Raw genomic sequence first — 17238 nt, forward strand, 5'->3', positions numbered from 1 at the left:
GTGTGTGTGTGTCTGGGTATGTGTATGTATGTGTGTGTTTGTATTTATGTATATACTGTATTTATGTATGTGTGTATCTGTATGCAGAGCCGTAATGTGTAAAAAGGGGACGCTGTCTGCCGTAATGTGTAATAAGGGGGATGCTGTCTGCCGTAATGTGTAATAAGGGGACGCTGTCTGCCGTAATGTGTAAGAAGGGGACGCTGTCTGCCGTAATGTGTAAATAAGGGACACTGTCCGCCGTAATGTGTAAAAAGGGGGACACTGTCTGCCGTAATGTGTAAAAAGGGGGACACTGTCTGCCGTAATGTGTAAGAAGGGGACGCTGTCTGCCGTAATGTGTAAATAAGGGACACTGTCCGCCGTAATGTGTAAAAAGGGGGACACTGTCTGCCGTAATGTGTAAAAAGGGGGACACTGTCTGCCGTAATGTGTAAGAAGGGGACGCTGTCTGCCGTAATGTGTAAGAAGGGGACGCTGTCTGCCGTAATGTGTAAAAAGGGGACGCTGTCTGCCGTAATGTGTAAAAAGGGAAATCTGTCCGCCGTAATGTGTAAAAGGGGCTCTACCTGGTGTAGTGGCGCTGCTGTGCGGCGTAGTTTGAATAATGGAGACTACTATAATATGTAATATGAATTGGTATTATTTTGTGGCCACACCCCTTCCCCATGAAGCCACGCCCCTAATTTTTTGACACGCGCCTGCGGCGCGCAGTGCCCCTGCGGCGCGCAGTGCCCCTGTTCTACATACAGGGTGGCCGCCAATGCCATCTTGTGCACACAGCGCTAAAATGTCTAGTTACGGCACTGCCTGTGTGTAGGGCCGTAATTAGCGCTGCACAGGGTGTGTATGGGCAGAGAGTTCACATCCATAGGCTTACACGGATCTCCTGCAGCTCAGGGGCCCAAGAGGCCATGGTAACCCTCCGGCCCTGCATGTAAAGTATGGGAGGGTGCAAATCTATATTTTGCAGGAGGGCGACGAACACCCTAGCACCGGCCCTGTGCAGAGGGTATTCATTTACAGGTATTTGTTAAACTTTTAAGCAATATATCAAAGGTAAGTGAAGGAAAACTGACATCCACTGTTGTACACCTGATTGCAATCTAGAATGATCCATAGGTGTATTAAGTATTCTATAATGTATAGACAGGGCTTTCTTTGTGACAGGGGGTGGACCTCAAGATTCCATATAGATTATTGTCTAAGTCCAATACAGACAAAAGGTCAATTCAATTAGCTGTGATATCATTGTGACAGGGGCCGCACTTTATGGCAGGCTAAATTTGCACAAAACTGTTCACCACCCTATAGTGGTCTGAGCAATTTTGTGTGAATTTGGCTGATTCGAGGCTGCAAAGGGTACAAGATCAGGTGCCGTTGCCGGCATTTAAACGCTGTTGCAGTGGCACTTCACTCCCTTTGTAGCTAATTGGATTGACCCTAAAGATTTAAGTACCGAACTGACATAATGCTGCATTTGAAAAAATGCCATTGGGTATTTACGAATAATCGGACAGGACTATTGTGCCAGTGCAAACATCATGGGTTTTCCATTTATCGGATTAACCAGATTTCATACATCTTTCAGACCCTCAAGATGAAATGCCGTGAACGGAAAGTCGGCCTCCCCTTGCTGGAACTCGCTGTTACCAATAAACATCAGATATAGTGACTTATGTGAACCCAAATCCTTAGAGTGTCTAAGAATGTGGCAAAAGTGATAAACTGTCCACAACAGTAGGTTATCTTTCAATTCCTGATCTTATTCAGCCTCCATCCCATGAAGCAATGTGATCAAGTTACCTTATTTTTAGAAATCGGGCTTCCAATTGTGTGTTAGCATATGTGTCTTTGTCATTTATACAATCCCTCAAGAATCTTAATAATGACACGTAATTGTAAAGTTGGATGTTCGGGAAGTTTATTCCTCCATTATATTTTGTTTGCTGCAGTTTCAGCATAGCTATGCGTGGCCTCTTTCCTTTCTAGATGAATCATCTAAATAACATCATCATTTATTTTTCATCCACTAGTGGTCACTGGAGTACTCTTGGGATATGGGTGGTGTGATAGCAGGGATAGACACATTTAGATATTTAAATGTGTAACCCTCCTCCTCCTCCATGTTCCCCAGATGCCTCAGTGTTTTTTGTGTCTTCACCAAGGAGGACACATTCCTGAAGTCTCCAAGACTATATTTTTTATTTTTACTTTTCATTTTTATTTTTTTTCCACAGTCCCTTCAAAGCTTACTAAGAAGCGTGGGTCTGGGACTGTGTGTGCTGCTATAGCAGCATAAGGCTTGTCAGCACTTATGAGAGAAGTTCCACCATAGACCTTATCAGTATTTGCTGACTCAGCCATGGTTGCATGAGCAGGACGGAGCTTACAGAGAAGCCCCGTCATTGCCTCCAGATCCCGGAGGTGCAGTGAGTAAGGAGCAGGAGGTCAGCGTAGGCTTCCACTTCTCCATGTGTATGTGTGTGTAATTATACTGTTGGGGGGGTTACACGTGCTGCACCGACACCCTCTCCCCACCACCGCTGCTGTGGAACTATAAGGCGCAGCTCCTGCTGCCATTCCGTGTGCATGTGAAAGGACTGAACTCTCCATTATACTGCAGCCTCAGGCTACACGTGGCCGTCAGCCCTGCTGTCGCCGCTCCAGGTCACTGGTGGTAGCATGCAGCTGGCATCTTCCACTGCCCGCTCCATTGGGGCCATTTTGATTGCAGAGGGTAGCAGGGCGGTCACTTCAGGCTGCTGCCCCACCGTGTGTGGGAAACTTATGTGAGTATAACAGGCGCCCAGCCACTAACAGCTCTATCTGCTGCCACTGGGCTCCGTCATTGCTCCCCAGCACTCAGTCGCTGCGCCCGCCCATTACTCTGCAGACAGCCACGGACAGCTTCCGCTGCTCCCGCTGGCTGCCATCACTGCTCCCCAGCTATCAAGCACTGTCCCGCTCCACTGACTGAGGCAACCGCGACGGTCAGCTCCCGCTGCCAACGCTCAGCGCGCTTACTGTGGGGTTGTGTGGGAGGTTTTTCTATAGGTGCAAAAGTAAACAAAAGAGGCCCCCGAGACAGTGAGCAGAGAGTCAGCTCATGCTGCCACCATAGGGCTATATTTATCCTTATCCTTCTTCCACTCTGCACTGGGTTAGAGCTGTGGGGGTTTATCTCTCTCTCTCTCTCTCTCTCTATATATATATATATATATATATATATATATATGAAGGCCCCAGTCCAGTTAAGTTTAATACTGAGGGCTATGTCTGTTTCTTAGTAATACCGTCTGAGCAGCCACAGCGCTCAGTCTTACTATGCATGGTGTCTAAAAGTCCATGTATAGATACAAGTAGTCATCTTCTCAGAGTTTTCCAAATTCACTCTGTGTTACAATCTGACGATTCAATACTAGTCCTGAATATCTCTAGAAACAGATGAGGTTTTATTAAATCCAGATTGACGCTTTCTGTGCAAGCGATTTCTGTTTTACTATCCTTTCCCTAAGTAACTGTGACATTTTGTCACCACTGGACTCTTTAGTTTAACAAAGTTAACTATTCCAGTCCCAGCTGTTACAACGCTACTATTCCAGTCCCAGCTGTAGTAACGCTATAAGAACGGTCGCAGCGTAAGCTGAGAGCCCTGCTAAACTCCTTTTATACTGCAGCAGTAGTGTTGTTTAGAATTGCTTTAGTTGGAGTTTGGGTTAACATGGCTGTAGTTGCGTAGGCACCGCAACTCAAGTTAGGCCTACAACAGGGTCATTCCTCGGACCACCTTTTACTTCTAAACAATCAATTTGCGAATTAACGGAGTATTTGGCTATGGTATATCTGGATATTGGGCAAGTAAGTCCTCGTTATTGTTGCTGCCAATGTAAGGCCAAAGCTGATTTGCAAATAGTGGCGTTGCCTTATGCTGGTGATATGTTATTAGTCCTTATTACAACAAATTAGGTTTCTCAGGCTACTGGGAAAAGTCTGTTTTCCTACCGTTGCACACATAAGTTCCTAAAAGTACATCCCATAGTCCAGCAATCAAAATTTTGACACCTCAGTCCTTTTGAGTTCGTATTCAAACAACAACCAACACAGTACACGTGGTAGAGAATGTGCTTTAATCACTAGCCATTGTCAACACACAAAGCCAGCTGACACACCAATGGCATGACGGCCTTCCAGCCTGTCTCTGCTCTTTGGTTGTACGAGTATTTCCTCAAATACATTTGACGTTGTTTCAAAAGCAGATAGGTGGCCCTGCAATTTCGAGTTCAAAGACTACACATTGCAGTTCAAATGGTTTTCCACCAATGCATTTTTTTAAGGGGACGTTTGCCTGTGTCAGCAGACAAGAAGGCAGTGTTGTAGACCGCTATTCAGTCTCTCGTAGACTCCGCAGTTTTAATTTATCCGGAACACAAGTACAGGGATTATATACCAATTTTTTTGTAGTACCAAAGCCAGATGACTCTTCATACCGATATTGAACCTAACAGGGCTCAATCAGTATGTCACTTATTACAGATTCAAGATGTCATCACTGTGGTCAGTGATTGTGGGTCTAAACCACAGGAATTCAGGTTTTCACTGAATCTCGAGGGCGTACTTACACATTACAATTTGGCCACCGCACAGGCGTATTTTCGGTTTGCGGTAAAACAAAACCATTATCACTCAGGTACTGTCATTTGGTCTCTCACCAGTGCCTCTGGTATTCACTAAAGCGATGTCTGTGAAAAGTGATGTCTGTGTTGATTTCTCAACTCAGATACATGAAAGTGATAATAGTTCTGTGCTTAGACAACCTACTGAAGACTTTGTAACAACACATACTCTTTCAGCATAACTTCCGGCCGCACATTGGGGGTCAATCCGAGTTGTTTGCTAATTTTGTCGTACGCACGAAGCATACGCACTACAGCGAACACATCGCACGAATGCAAACAAACGCCCACTATGCACTACTGCAAAGGACAATGCAACAATGCACAAAGTAGGTGTGTATTATGTATTGTCGCTGGATAGCGTTCCATTCGCATGAATGCCAAACGCATCGCGAACAACACACACTGTCGTACATGTGCAATACCTACGTATGCTTACACATGTTTTGTTAGCTTGCAAATATTCACACATCTTTGTGGTTTGTTTTTTTTAAACCCCCTAAACATCCCATTCATCCTTTTCTTGTCTCAATTAAGAAAGCAATTAAATAGCAAAAAGGGTGTGTTTAAACAATGTGCTAAACCGTGACAGTGGAATTTTAGAGACAAAAGTGTCCCCCACACTTAAACAAATAGAAATAAAAGCATATCAACAAATCCCTTTTCGCAGGTTGTTTGGAATCAAATAATTCGACATCCACAATAGGGTTTAACCTCAAAAAATATATGAAAACATCATAGCATATAACTGTATGATAAATCGAATATTAATAGATATTCACTCTTCCAACCACAACTCGTACCAGATAAAATGGTCTACACAGATAAATAGACAATATAGCAATATATCTCCTCAGGGTCTGACTAGAACTGCTGACGTTCTCGCCCTGTTCTTTCAATGACCTCCAAATAATGGGAAATAGCTCCAAATAGTGTAAAAAAGTTTTAATAAAATACATAACACATGAACAAGATGGGGCAAATTGGACTCTCACCGGCTCAATCGGTCTACTGAATAAGTAGACAAATAGCACATAGGAATGGAGAAAACCAGGCGTCCCCGGAACATGCAATCCACACGGTGCTTGTGTCATATGGTTCCTTTGTTTTTTTCATGTTCCCAAGTTATTAATTTTTCTAATTGTACTATGGTCCGCCTCCTTCGGACCCTCGCCCGCAGTATTCTGCGGACCTCCGTGTAGGCCGCATGCTTTTGCGAGTTTGGAATGTAGGGACCTGCGCATCCTACACGGCGGTCCATCACGGCAGTGTGCACCAGCAGCTCCCTTCGCGAAAAAGCAGCTGCTCGCATGGTGCCAATGGTGTTTTCCTTACATGGGCATATATTTATAGTGTGTGCTAACAGTTGATTGGTCCAAATGTGATGGTGTCATCTTTATTGATCAACTTTATTAATCTGTGTACAGTGTCATTTTTTTGACATTCTTTCATTTGTTCCCTTACGTTCGCATATGCGAATATTTGCAGCTTTCACAGCAAAAATTCACACATCTATACAGACACATTAAAGCTTTGTTTAAAATATTGTAATTTGTTATAATATATATATATATATATATATATATATATATATACACTGCTCAAAAAAATAAAGGGAACACTTAAACATCACAATGTAACTCCAAGTCAATCACACTTCTGTGAAATCAAACTGTTCACTTAGGAAGCAACACTGATTGACAACCAATTTCACATGCTGTTGTGCAAATGGAATAGACAAAAGGTGGAAATTATAGGCAATTAGCAAGACACCCCCATTAAATGAGTTGTTCTGAAGGTGGTGACCACAGAACACTTCTCAGCTCCTATGCTTTCTGGCTGATGTTTTGGTCACTTTTGAAAGCTGGCGGTGCTTTCACTGTAGTGGTAGCATGAGACGGAGTCTACAACCCACACAAGTGGCTCAGGTAGAGCAGCTCATCCAGGATGGCACATCAATGCGAGCTGTGGCAAGAAGGTTTGCTGTGTCTGTCAGCGTAGTGTCCAGAGCATGGAGGCACTACCAGGAGACAGGCCAGTACATCAGGAGACGTGGAGGAGGCCATAGGAGGGCAACAACCCAGCAGCAGGACTGCTACCTCCGCCTTTGTGCAAGGAGGAACAGGAGGAGCACTGCCAGAGCCCTGCAAAATTACCTCCAGCAAGCCACAAATGTGCATGTGTCTACTCAAATGATCAGAAACAGACTCCATAAGGGTGGTATGATGGCCCGACGTCCACAGGTGGGGGTTGTGCTTACAGCTCAACACCGTGCAGGATGTTTGGCATTTGCCAGAGAACACTAAGATTGGCAAATTCGCCAATTCGAGTCTTCGAGTCTGGAGACGCCAAGGAGAACGTTCTGCTGCCTGCAACATCCTCCAGCATGACTGGTTTGGCAGTGGGTCAGTAATGGTGTGGGGTGGCATTTCTTTGGGGGGCCGCACAGCCCTCCATGTGCTCGCCAGAGGTAGCCTGACTGCCATTAGGTACCGAGATGAGATCCTCAGACCTCTTGTGAGACCATATACTGGTGCGGTTGGCCCTGGGTTCCTCCCAATGCAAGACAATGCTAGACCTCATGTGGCTGGAGTGTGTCAGCAGTTCCTGCTAGACGAAGGCATTGATGCTATGGACTGGCCTGCCCGTTCCCCAGACCTGAATTCAATTGAGCACATCTGGGACATCATGTCTTGCTCCATCCACCAACGCCATGTTGCACCACAGACTGTCCAGGAGTTGGCGGATGCTTTAGTCCAGGTCTGGGAGGAGATCCCTCAGGAGACCATCTGCCACCTCATCAGGAGCATGCCCAGGCATTGTAGGGAAGTCATACAGGCACGTGGAGGCCACACACACTACTGAGCCTCATTTTGACTTGTTTTAAGGACATTACATCAAAGTTGGATCAGCCTGTAGTGTGTTTTTCCACTTTATTTTTGAGTGTGACTCCAAATCCAGACCTCCATGGGTTAATAAATTTGATTACCATTGATAATTTTTGTGTGATTTGTTGTCAGCACATTCAACTATGTAAAGAACAAATATTTTATAAGAATATTTCATTCATTCAGATCTAGGATGTGTTATTTTAGTATTCCCTTTATTTTTTTTGAGCAGTGTGTATATATATATATATATATATATATATATATATATATGTTCAATAGAAATAAAGTCTCTGCGCCTTCAGTGCTTTGGTGTGAAAACTTCCATCTGTGTATAACCAAAAAATATATATGCGTACCAGAAATATGATCAAGTTGTGCCTGTAGTGATATCTTTAATTGGTCATCTTCCCTTGTCCTCTTACTCCATGTATAAACGCCCTCAGCGAGGTGTTAAACCACAATTTACATAGGCAGAGAGGGAAGATGTGTCAGCAAGAATGCTCTTACTATTATAAAGTGACTTGTGACATATTTGTGCCAATATATAAAATATTTTTTATATAAAGTGCTCTGTGCCTATAGTGTTTCTATAAACCACTATATTTTATGTGATTTCTAATATGAATAATCAGAATCACACCCAAGTGGCTAAAAGAATAAAAAAATAATAAAATAATGAAAGGAAGGTAATAACTCACTCCTTTTAAGAATGCTGCTCCTATGAGGTGATCCTTGACAAATTCTAGTACCTCTATAAAGAAAGTTTTTTTCTCATGGAAAAAAACAAAAAGAAAAAAAGGAGCTAATAGTGTGATATAGTTTTTCACAATTTTTAATCACACACATACATAAAAAATGGAATCGTACAATTTAAAAATCAATAATAAGCTTATCTGTTGTACAGGTCGTTGGAGAGGTAGTGGAAGCTGGCCCAACGCGTTTCGTCCCTTTAACAGCTATTTTGGGACTTCCTCAGGGAAGTCCCAAAAAAGCTGTTAAAGGGACGAAACGCGTTGGGCCAGCTTCCACTACCTCTCCAACGACCTGTACAACAGATAAGCTTATTATTGATTTTTAAATTGTACGATTCCATTTTTTATGTATGTGTGTGATTAAAAATTGTGAAAAACTATATCACACTATTAGCTCCTTTTTTTCTTTTTGTTTTTTTTCCATGAGAAAAAAACTTTCTTTATAAAGGTACTAGAATTTGTCAAGGATCACCTCATAGGAGCAGCATCCTTAAAAGGAGTGAGTTATTACCTTCCTTTCATTATTTTATTAATTTTTTATTCTTTTAGCCACTTGGGTGTGATTCTGATTATTCATATTAGAAATCACATAAAATATAGTGGTTTATAGAAACACTATAGGCACAGAGCACTTTATATAAAAAATATTTTATATATTGGCACAAATATGTCACAAGTCACTTTATAATAGTAAGAGCATTCTTGCTGACACATCTTCCCTCTCTGCCTATGTAAATTGTGGTTTAACACCTCGCTGAGGGCGTTTATACATGGAGTAAGAGGACAAGGGAAGATGACCAATTAAAGATATCACTACAGGCACAACTTGATCATATTTCTGGTACGCATATATATTTTTTGGTTATACACAGATGGAAGTTTTCACACCAAAGCACTGAAGGCGCAGAGACTTTATTTCTATTGAACATTTGTATTTATGACTCAGCGAAATATGAGTCAATGAGAAAGTCTACACTGCAGCCCCTACACTTGGGAGTCCTGTTTGGAATTGACGTGAATGGTTATGCACGAATTTTGTTTTATGTATTTATTGTAAACGTTTAGGTATTAAGCGCTCATTATACACCCTTATTGTACATATATATATATACATATACATACATACCCATAGATAGAGAAAGAGCTAAAGGGGGTAATTCTGAGTTGATCGCAGCAGCAAGCTTGTTAGCAGTTGGGCAAAACCATGGCCCTCATTCCGAGTTGTTTGCTCGCTAGCTGCTTTTAGCAGCATTGCAAACGCTAGGCCGCCGCCCTCTGGGAGTGTATATTAGCTTAGCAGAATAGCGAACGAAAGATTAGCAGAACTGCTACTAAATATTTTCTTACAGTTTCTGAGTAGCTCCAGACCTACTCATAGATTGCGATCAGCTCGGTCCGTTTAGTTCCTGGTTTGCCGTCACAAACACCCTGCGTTCGGCCAGCCACTCCCCCGTTTCTCCAGACACTCCCACGTTTTCCCCTGACACGCCTACGTTTTTTAGCACACTCCCGGAAAACGCTCAGTTACCACCCAGAAACGCCCCTTTCCTGTCAATCATTCACCGATCAGCAGTGCGACTGAAAAGCGCCGCACGAACACCAGCAAATCTACTAAGTTTTGTGTAAAATAACTTAGCGCATGCACTCTGCGCATCCGCATTTAGCAACAAATTGCAGCATAGCGAAAATCGGCAACGAGCGAACAACTCGGAATGACCACCCATGTGCACTGCAGGGGAGGCAGATATAACATTTGCAGAGAGAGTTAGATTTGGGTGGGTTATTTTGTTTCTGCGCAGGGTAAATACTGGCTGCTTTATTTTTACACTGCAATTTAGATTTCAGTTTGAATACACCCCACCCAAATCTAACTCTCTCTGCACATGTTATATCTGTCCCCCCTGCAGTGCACATGGTTTTGCCCAACTGCTAACAAATTTGCTGCTGCGATCAACTCAGAATTAGGCCCAAAGAGAGAGACAGAGAGAGTGAGAGAGTTAACTCACCACATTTGGAGTGACCAATCAGCAACACAAAGGCAGATTGAAGAATTTTTGAGGTCAGATGGATCGGGTGTTTGTTTGTAATCATAGCAGATTAAATGGTGGTTAACAAAAAACAAGTAGAAAAGTAATATTCTAAGAAGTGAAAATACCAAACACTCACAAAGCAATACAAATATAGTGAAGTAATAAAAAATCAGATAAGCAAGCCAAATAAAACACTAATTACAAGACAATGACAACAAAACCAAACAAAACGGATGATCAAGAAACAGTTACAGATGACTTATCTTCACAGTCACTTATGATACTACTCAAAACACATACACAACACACTTTAAGAAAAGTCATGTTACTCAACTGATTGACCTATTTTATTAGGAATTGTGACACCTCTAAGCTACATTTACATCTGGTAAACGTCACCACATTTTTCACAATATTAGCAGAATGTTCTCTATACTGTTAGCATAGCATAAGCATACCTGAAATATTGCCGCACGATTCTTGCCTTAACGGCATGCCCACGCTGGGCCTCCACGGAATGTCCGCCCAACCCCTGGCTCCTCATCCTCTCTGGGCAATTCCTCAGATTGAGGAAGCTCCAGGTGACTCCTCACAGTAATATTGTGCAGGATGGCACACAGGACCACAATTTACTTACCATTTCCGGTGAATACATGAGGTCACCACCAGTGCGGTGGAGCACACGGAATCATCCCTTTAGGACCCCAATAGTGCGCTCCACCAGCTGTCTAGTGGCAGTAAGCGCGGTATTAAACTTGGACCTGACCTGGGTGTGCTGTAAGGAGTCATGAGCCAGATGGTGCAAGGTTATCCATGATCTCCTATAAGAACACAATACAATCATAAGTGTCATCTTTTAACAACATCACACACAAAAATTACAAAATCAATAAAAACTAAAAACTTACCCAATAGCCACATGTCTTGGCCTTTCATCATTCTTAATCTTTGCCAGATCCCTGATTGCCGAATGACATGGGCATCATGCACACTCCCGGGGTATTTTGCATTCAGGGAAAGGATCTGGAGGGATGGGCCACAAACAACCATCACATTCAGAGAGTGGAACAGTTTCCTGTTCCTATAGATTTCCTCATTATGTTTTTGGTGCCACATTTGGAACATGTGTCCCATCCACAACCCCAACATCATGTGGGAAGCGACTACCCCCTTCCTGGAATTGCTGCTTCACCACAGCCAGGGCACCAGCATCCAATGGCATTGATATGAACTGCTTTACTCGCTTGATAAAAGCATGTAGGACACGTTGCAGCACCTTGGAGAATTTGCCCTGCGACATTCCTACCAGCACGCCCACTACATGCTGGTAGGAACCAGTGGCACAGAAATGTAACACAGCAAGAAATTGTGTCAACGCTGGTATTGCTGTAAGATACCAAATGGATTGATCTAGATCACTCTCTATTATGGAGAGAGTTTCTAGATGACATGAGGGGGCATCCTGTAGCGCCGCACAACCTCATCATCTGGCATACCAAAAAGGGTGACACAGGTACGGAAAATAGAAGACCTTGCACACCTCCATTGCCTTGGAGGATGAGGGGCAGGTTGGGGTTGGACAGCTTCGGCGGCTAGATATCTGGCTACATGCATCTTGAAATGAATGGAAAAAAGTATCGTTACCACATTATTTATTTATTCAGGACACATTGCTACATTGCAAACTCTGATTATGGCAGTACAAAAACTTACTTCTGGAATGAATTCCATATCTACATGTTGGACACCAGGAGCCAAAAGAAAATAGAAATTAGGGAGAAAGACATTTTTTTATATTCCAAAAAAACAACAACAACAACAACAACACACAACACACACAGAAATAACACTCTTGGCAGGCATAAAATGACCTTAAACTATCAAGTTACACACAAAGAAAAAAAAAATGGGTACGGTCAATAGGACATACTAATCAAATTGCAAAAACCACCTTCACCCCAAGCACAGCAAGCTACATGCAAATACTTACCAGCAATTAGAAGAGAAAAAAAAACTTTCAATCAAAAAATAACAATGCACCCTACAGAAGGAAAAAATACACTATAGAAACTGTACAAACTACACACCTTCACCCCAAGCACAGCAAGCTACATGCAAATACTTACCAGCAATTAGAAGAGAAAAAAAAACTTTCAATCAAAAAATAACAATGCACCCTACAGAAGGAAAAAATACACTATAGAAACTGTACAAACTACACACCTCCACCCCAAGCACAGCAAGCTACATGCAAATACTTACCAGCAATTAGAAGATACAGCCTACCCAATCTTACCTATATTTTACACGCTGCCCAAGATACACAAGGACGCACGGAGCCCCCTGGGCAAACCCATCATCTCTGCCCGGGGGTCTCTGTGCGAGCCAGTAGCGGTGTATCTTGATACATTTCTGCAACCATGCATTCAAAATACGTTTACATATCTTAAAGATTCAGGTACATTGTTAGAGAAATTGAGGCTTATACAGGAAGTTCCCGCAGACATCACACTAGTCACGTTGGATGTGACTAGTTTATATACGTCCATTCCACATAAAACGAGAGTGGAAGCCGTGAGACGGTTAATTACGGGGTATGGTCTGTATCAGGGCACATACATCAATCTTTTTCTCACATTGTTAGCCTTTACATTGGAACATAATTTCTTAATGTTCAATGGTACCTATTACCTGCAGCTGACGGGGTGTGCGATGGGTTCTTCCGTTGCACCCTCATTCGCTAATAGCTTCATGTGGGAGGTTGAGGAGGGGCTTTTCTTTGCGGATCTGTCTATTTCTAACTCACTGTGTCTATACTATAGATATATAGACGACTTGCTGATATTTTGGCAACAAGATGTCAGCAAGCTGGAAGAAATTATAGATAAACAGAATAAGTCTGACAGTCCTATAAAGTTTACCATCACGAAAGATGAGCATAAAATTTGCTTTCTGGACATCCAGATAGAGCTCAGTGATGGTCAGATCCACATATCCCTATACGCCAAGCCCACAGACCGCAACACAGTGTTACATGCGGATAGCTTCCACCCAAAGGCTACCATCCGTGGCCTACCCTACTCACAATTGTTGCGGGTATGCAGGAACAACTGCAACCCTGTTATAAGGGAAAAACAACTCGACATTATGACAAAAAAGTTTGAAGAAAGGGGTTACTCCATGATTGAACTCTTAAAGGCACGCAAAAAGGCATTAGCCAATTATCAGAGTAAGGCTAGTTCACAGACCACCAGTAAAGGTAACATCATTTCTTGGGTGAATGAATTTAACACGCAGAACCCACATACTTCAAGTAGGGCTAAAGAGCTATGGCAGATAGTGGCCACAGACCCAGATTTGGGCTGTATCCACAAAAGCTGACTCATGCCTAGTTATGCATGGGGAAAGAATTTGAAAGACCTATTGGTAAAAACAGATGTTACAGGCTTTCTTGATAGTCAGACCCCTAAACATTTTCTTAGCAGAAAAAACGGCTGTTTTCGTTGTTTAGGGTGCACCAACTGTTCATACTTGTCAATAGGAGACTCTATACCTCATCCCCATACTGGTAGAAGATTTAGCATAAAGTGCCCACTCACCTGTACCTGCAAATATGTGGTATATGTCATAATTTGCCCATGTGGGCTGTACTACGTTGGTAAGACAGAAGGCCAACTTAAGGTACGTCTTACCCAACATAGATCAGCCATTCGAGCAGCCCTAATCACGGGCGATAGTGACCAACCGGTAGCCTGCCACTTTTTAAGATATAAACACAACCTTGCTAGCTTAAAATATAAAACTATTGACCATGTTCCAGTATCCCGACGGGGAGGTGACAGGGGAAGCTACTATTACAGCTTGAATCCAGATGAATTTTCCGTTAGGACTGTGTGGGCCCCCAAAGGCGTAAACGAATCGTTTAATCTCAGTCATTTTTTGTAAAGTTGTTGATTTCCTAAGGTTAAATAGGATCATGAACACTATATGGGGGAAGCCTTTTGGGTAGGTTTTTTCCGATCTAGATATACCTGCTTATGATTTATTTTCCTATAGGGACATTTCCATACAGATTTTTCTGTGGTGATATTTCCATATAGATATTTCGGTGTAGTTTTACATTTTGGCCACTAGATGGCAGTGATACATCAGTGAATAATAGTATCACCATATTGAAGGACACACGTTTGTTTCAAAAATACCTGCAGAGCTAGAGAGCACTGCAGAGACTTTTTCTATGCAAAAAAAGTTGTTTATAAAACTAGTATGGAAAAGATCACATTTGTTAATGAATTTTTAATGGTAAATATTTGTTATGCACAGTGTGAATTAATGCTCTGTATGTTAATTGTTTTTAACACATCACATCATATTCGATGTACTGTCTATCACTTTAACAATGTTCATGTGGGGCCAATAGGTCCTACTCTTAAATCTTGTTGTATGCACTGTGAGGACGTTTACGCTATCCTTTGTTTGTATGCAGCTGGTTGCCATGGCCCCCGGCAGCGGACAAGTGACGTCACTTCCGGCGCGACGAGTCCAGCCGTGTCCAGAAATGCCTGCTGCGGGAAGGCGGCCGCAGGGACCGGGAGCCCGCTGCAGCAGACGGGGAGGGGGTAAGTCTGTTCTGGTATTTAAGTTTGCTGTGTTGTCACTTCTGCTTTGTCTGAGGAAGGGGTACCATCCCCGAAACGTTCCTAAATAAAGCACGCCCTACGGGGCCTTTATGCACGCTATGCCCAGTGTTTAGCAGTCTCTGAGTGCCGCCTCTGACTTCTTTAAAAACAAATCCTTTCTTCGTCGGAATGCACCCCAGCATGAAAACTGTAAACATGAGTGTGGATCACATGGACTGTGTATAATATATATATATATATATATATATATATATATATATATATATATAGGGGAAAACAGAGACTGCGGCACTCCAAATGTTGAAAAAATATTTAGTGATGAAGCATAAGATTAAAAAGCTGCAACAAAACTACGTAAGAGGTTGATGTTTCGGTGCTACACAGGCACCGTCCTCAGAAACTAGTAGTTAGCAGAACAAAGTGCAATAAGTGAAAAACACCTAAATAGGAGAGAACACCCACCCACGGGGAGAGCTGGTTCCGGTCAGCGGCCCGCGCGTCCTTCCGTCAGTCACCTGGATCCGGACACACCATGGCAACGCGTCCTATGTTACCCGGCGGCGGAGAGCCGTGACGCCGATTCCCCAGTTGCCTGGCGCTATTCTGTCTTCCTCCTTATCCCTCACACACTGAGCACGTGACTGCACTGCCAACGCCCATTGGCACTGGGAGCAGCGCGAGGCCCCCCCCCTACAACTGCACCTCAGGGGGGCGCACAGATAGCGCATGCAGAGGGGACTGAGGCGCGCAGCTGTGTGCAGCGCTCGCATGCATCACGTGCCCCCGTTTCTCACCTGAAGGATTAGACGGTGTAGAGACAGGACACAGCTGCCCCTGTTCCTCATTGTACCACCACTCCCCTCTGTGTATAATAACACCATATACCTCTTCATGCGGGTATGTCTATACCACATACAGCCTTATCCGTGTCCTATATATTGTTACACATACAATCACATAGTTATAAGTCCCTCAACCTCCCCCCCATCTGCCCTCCCTCCACCTGCAGCATCTACAGACGCCCTGCCTCATCCGCGGTCCCCCCCCCACTACATTCTGCACATTGTGCCCTGCAGGCGCTGGTCACACCATCGCAAGGGGCTATACCCCCTTCAACATCGGATGCCCTTTCATCCTCCAAAATTTAACCACCACCAAAACTAGCAACGCAGGTAATACAACATATACTGTAATACAAATATTGAACCCTAGAAAGGCGTGCAGGGGTTAAGGGGGCGTAGCCCCTTCCAATGGTGTGAAGAGCGCCTGTAGGGCGTGATTAAGCACCTAGTAATATATATATATATATATATATATATATATATATATGTTGTAACACTGCAGAGGAACTGGACCCCGTTTCTTGGGGTAGGTCGCAGCAGGCAGCAGCTGAGAAGTCATATAAGTCCAGTTTTTAGGGTACAACTGGCCACAACCAGTTTTATTAAACAAAAAACAAAACAAACATCAAAAGAAAATACCTTGCCTGTCCGGCACTAACTAAACACAAGACGTTCCTAACTGTCTCTAAACAAAAAAAAAACACAGAGTTTTCCAGTCAACACTGTATGGCTCACTTATGTAAGGAAGTGTATTTCTCTCACAGAGATCCTGCAGTCTGCCCACACTAATCAGGCTAGCAGCCCTATAACCCACTTACACAGCTGAAACCCTGATTAGCCCTCTGTGAGGCCAAAGACCCGAACTGGGCTCAACGTCTGGAACTTGCCCTCTCTCTTTCTTTCAGGGCCCTTATCCAGCTTTCCCAATAAACTGAAAAGGTTCTGACAAAACATTTTCCTAGAAGTTTTCATTTTTCTAATACAGGTAAGACAAGAACCTGGGACAAACATACCTGCCCTCAAGCACTATTCCAGTGTTCTTGTCACAATATATACTGTGAATCACATTAGAATGAAGACACTAAATTACAAATATAATAAAGGACAATCACACCACAACAGCTTTTAGGAAAATTGCATTCATTCAAAATATTTAACATAAAAAAACCACTATGTAATAAAGCAAATCAAATTAAAAATATATCATAAATATTAAAAAAGCGCGCGGCGGACGCACTTAAATAATTCGCCGCATCCAAAGCGCCTAACCGTTTGCCAAAAACTTTAAAAAACATACCTCTCACGGCTTCTCAACAGTAAGACTTGTCTCTCTCCACTTCTCTACAATACCCTCCACTCCACAGCACTACACCTCAGCAAATCAAAACTCCAGCATACACCCACACA

This window comes from Pseudophryne corroboree, chromosome 7 (genome assembly GCF_028390025.1).
Source record: "Pseudophryne corroboree isolate aPseCor3 chromosome 7, aPseCor3.hap2, whole genome shotgun sequence".
NCBI lineage: Eukaryota > Metazoa > Chordata > Amphibia > Anura > Myobatrachidae > Pseudophryne > Pseudophryne corroboree.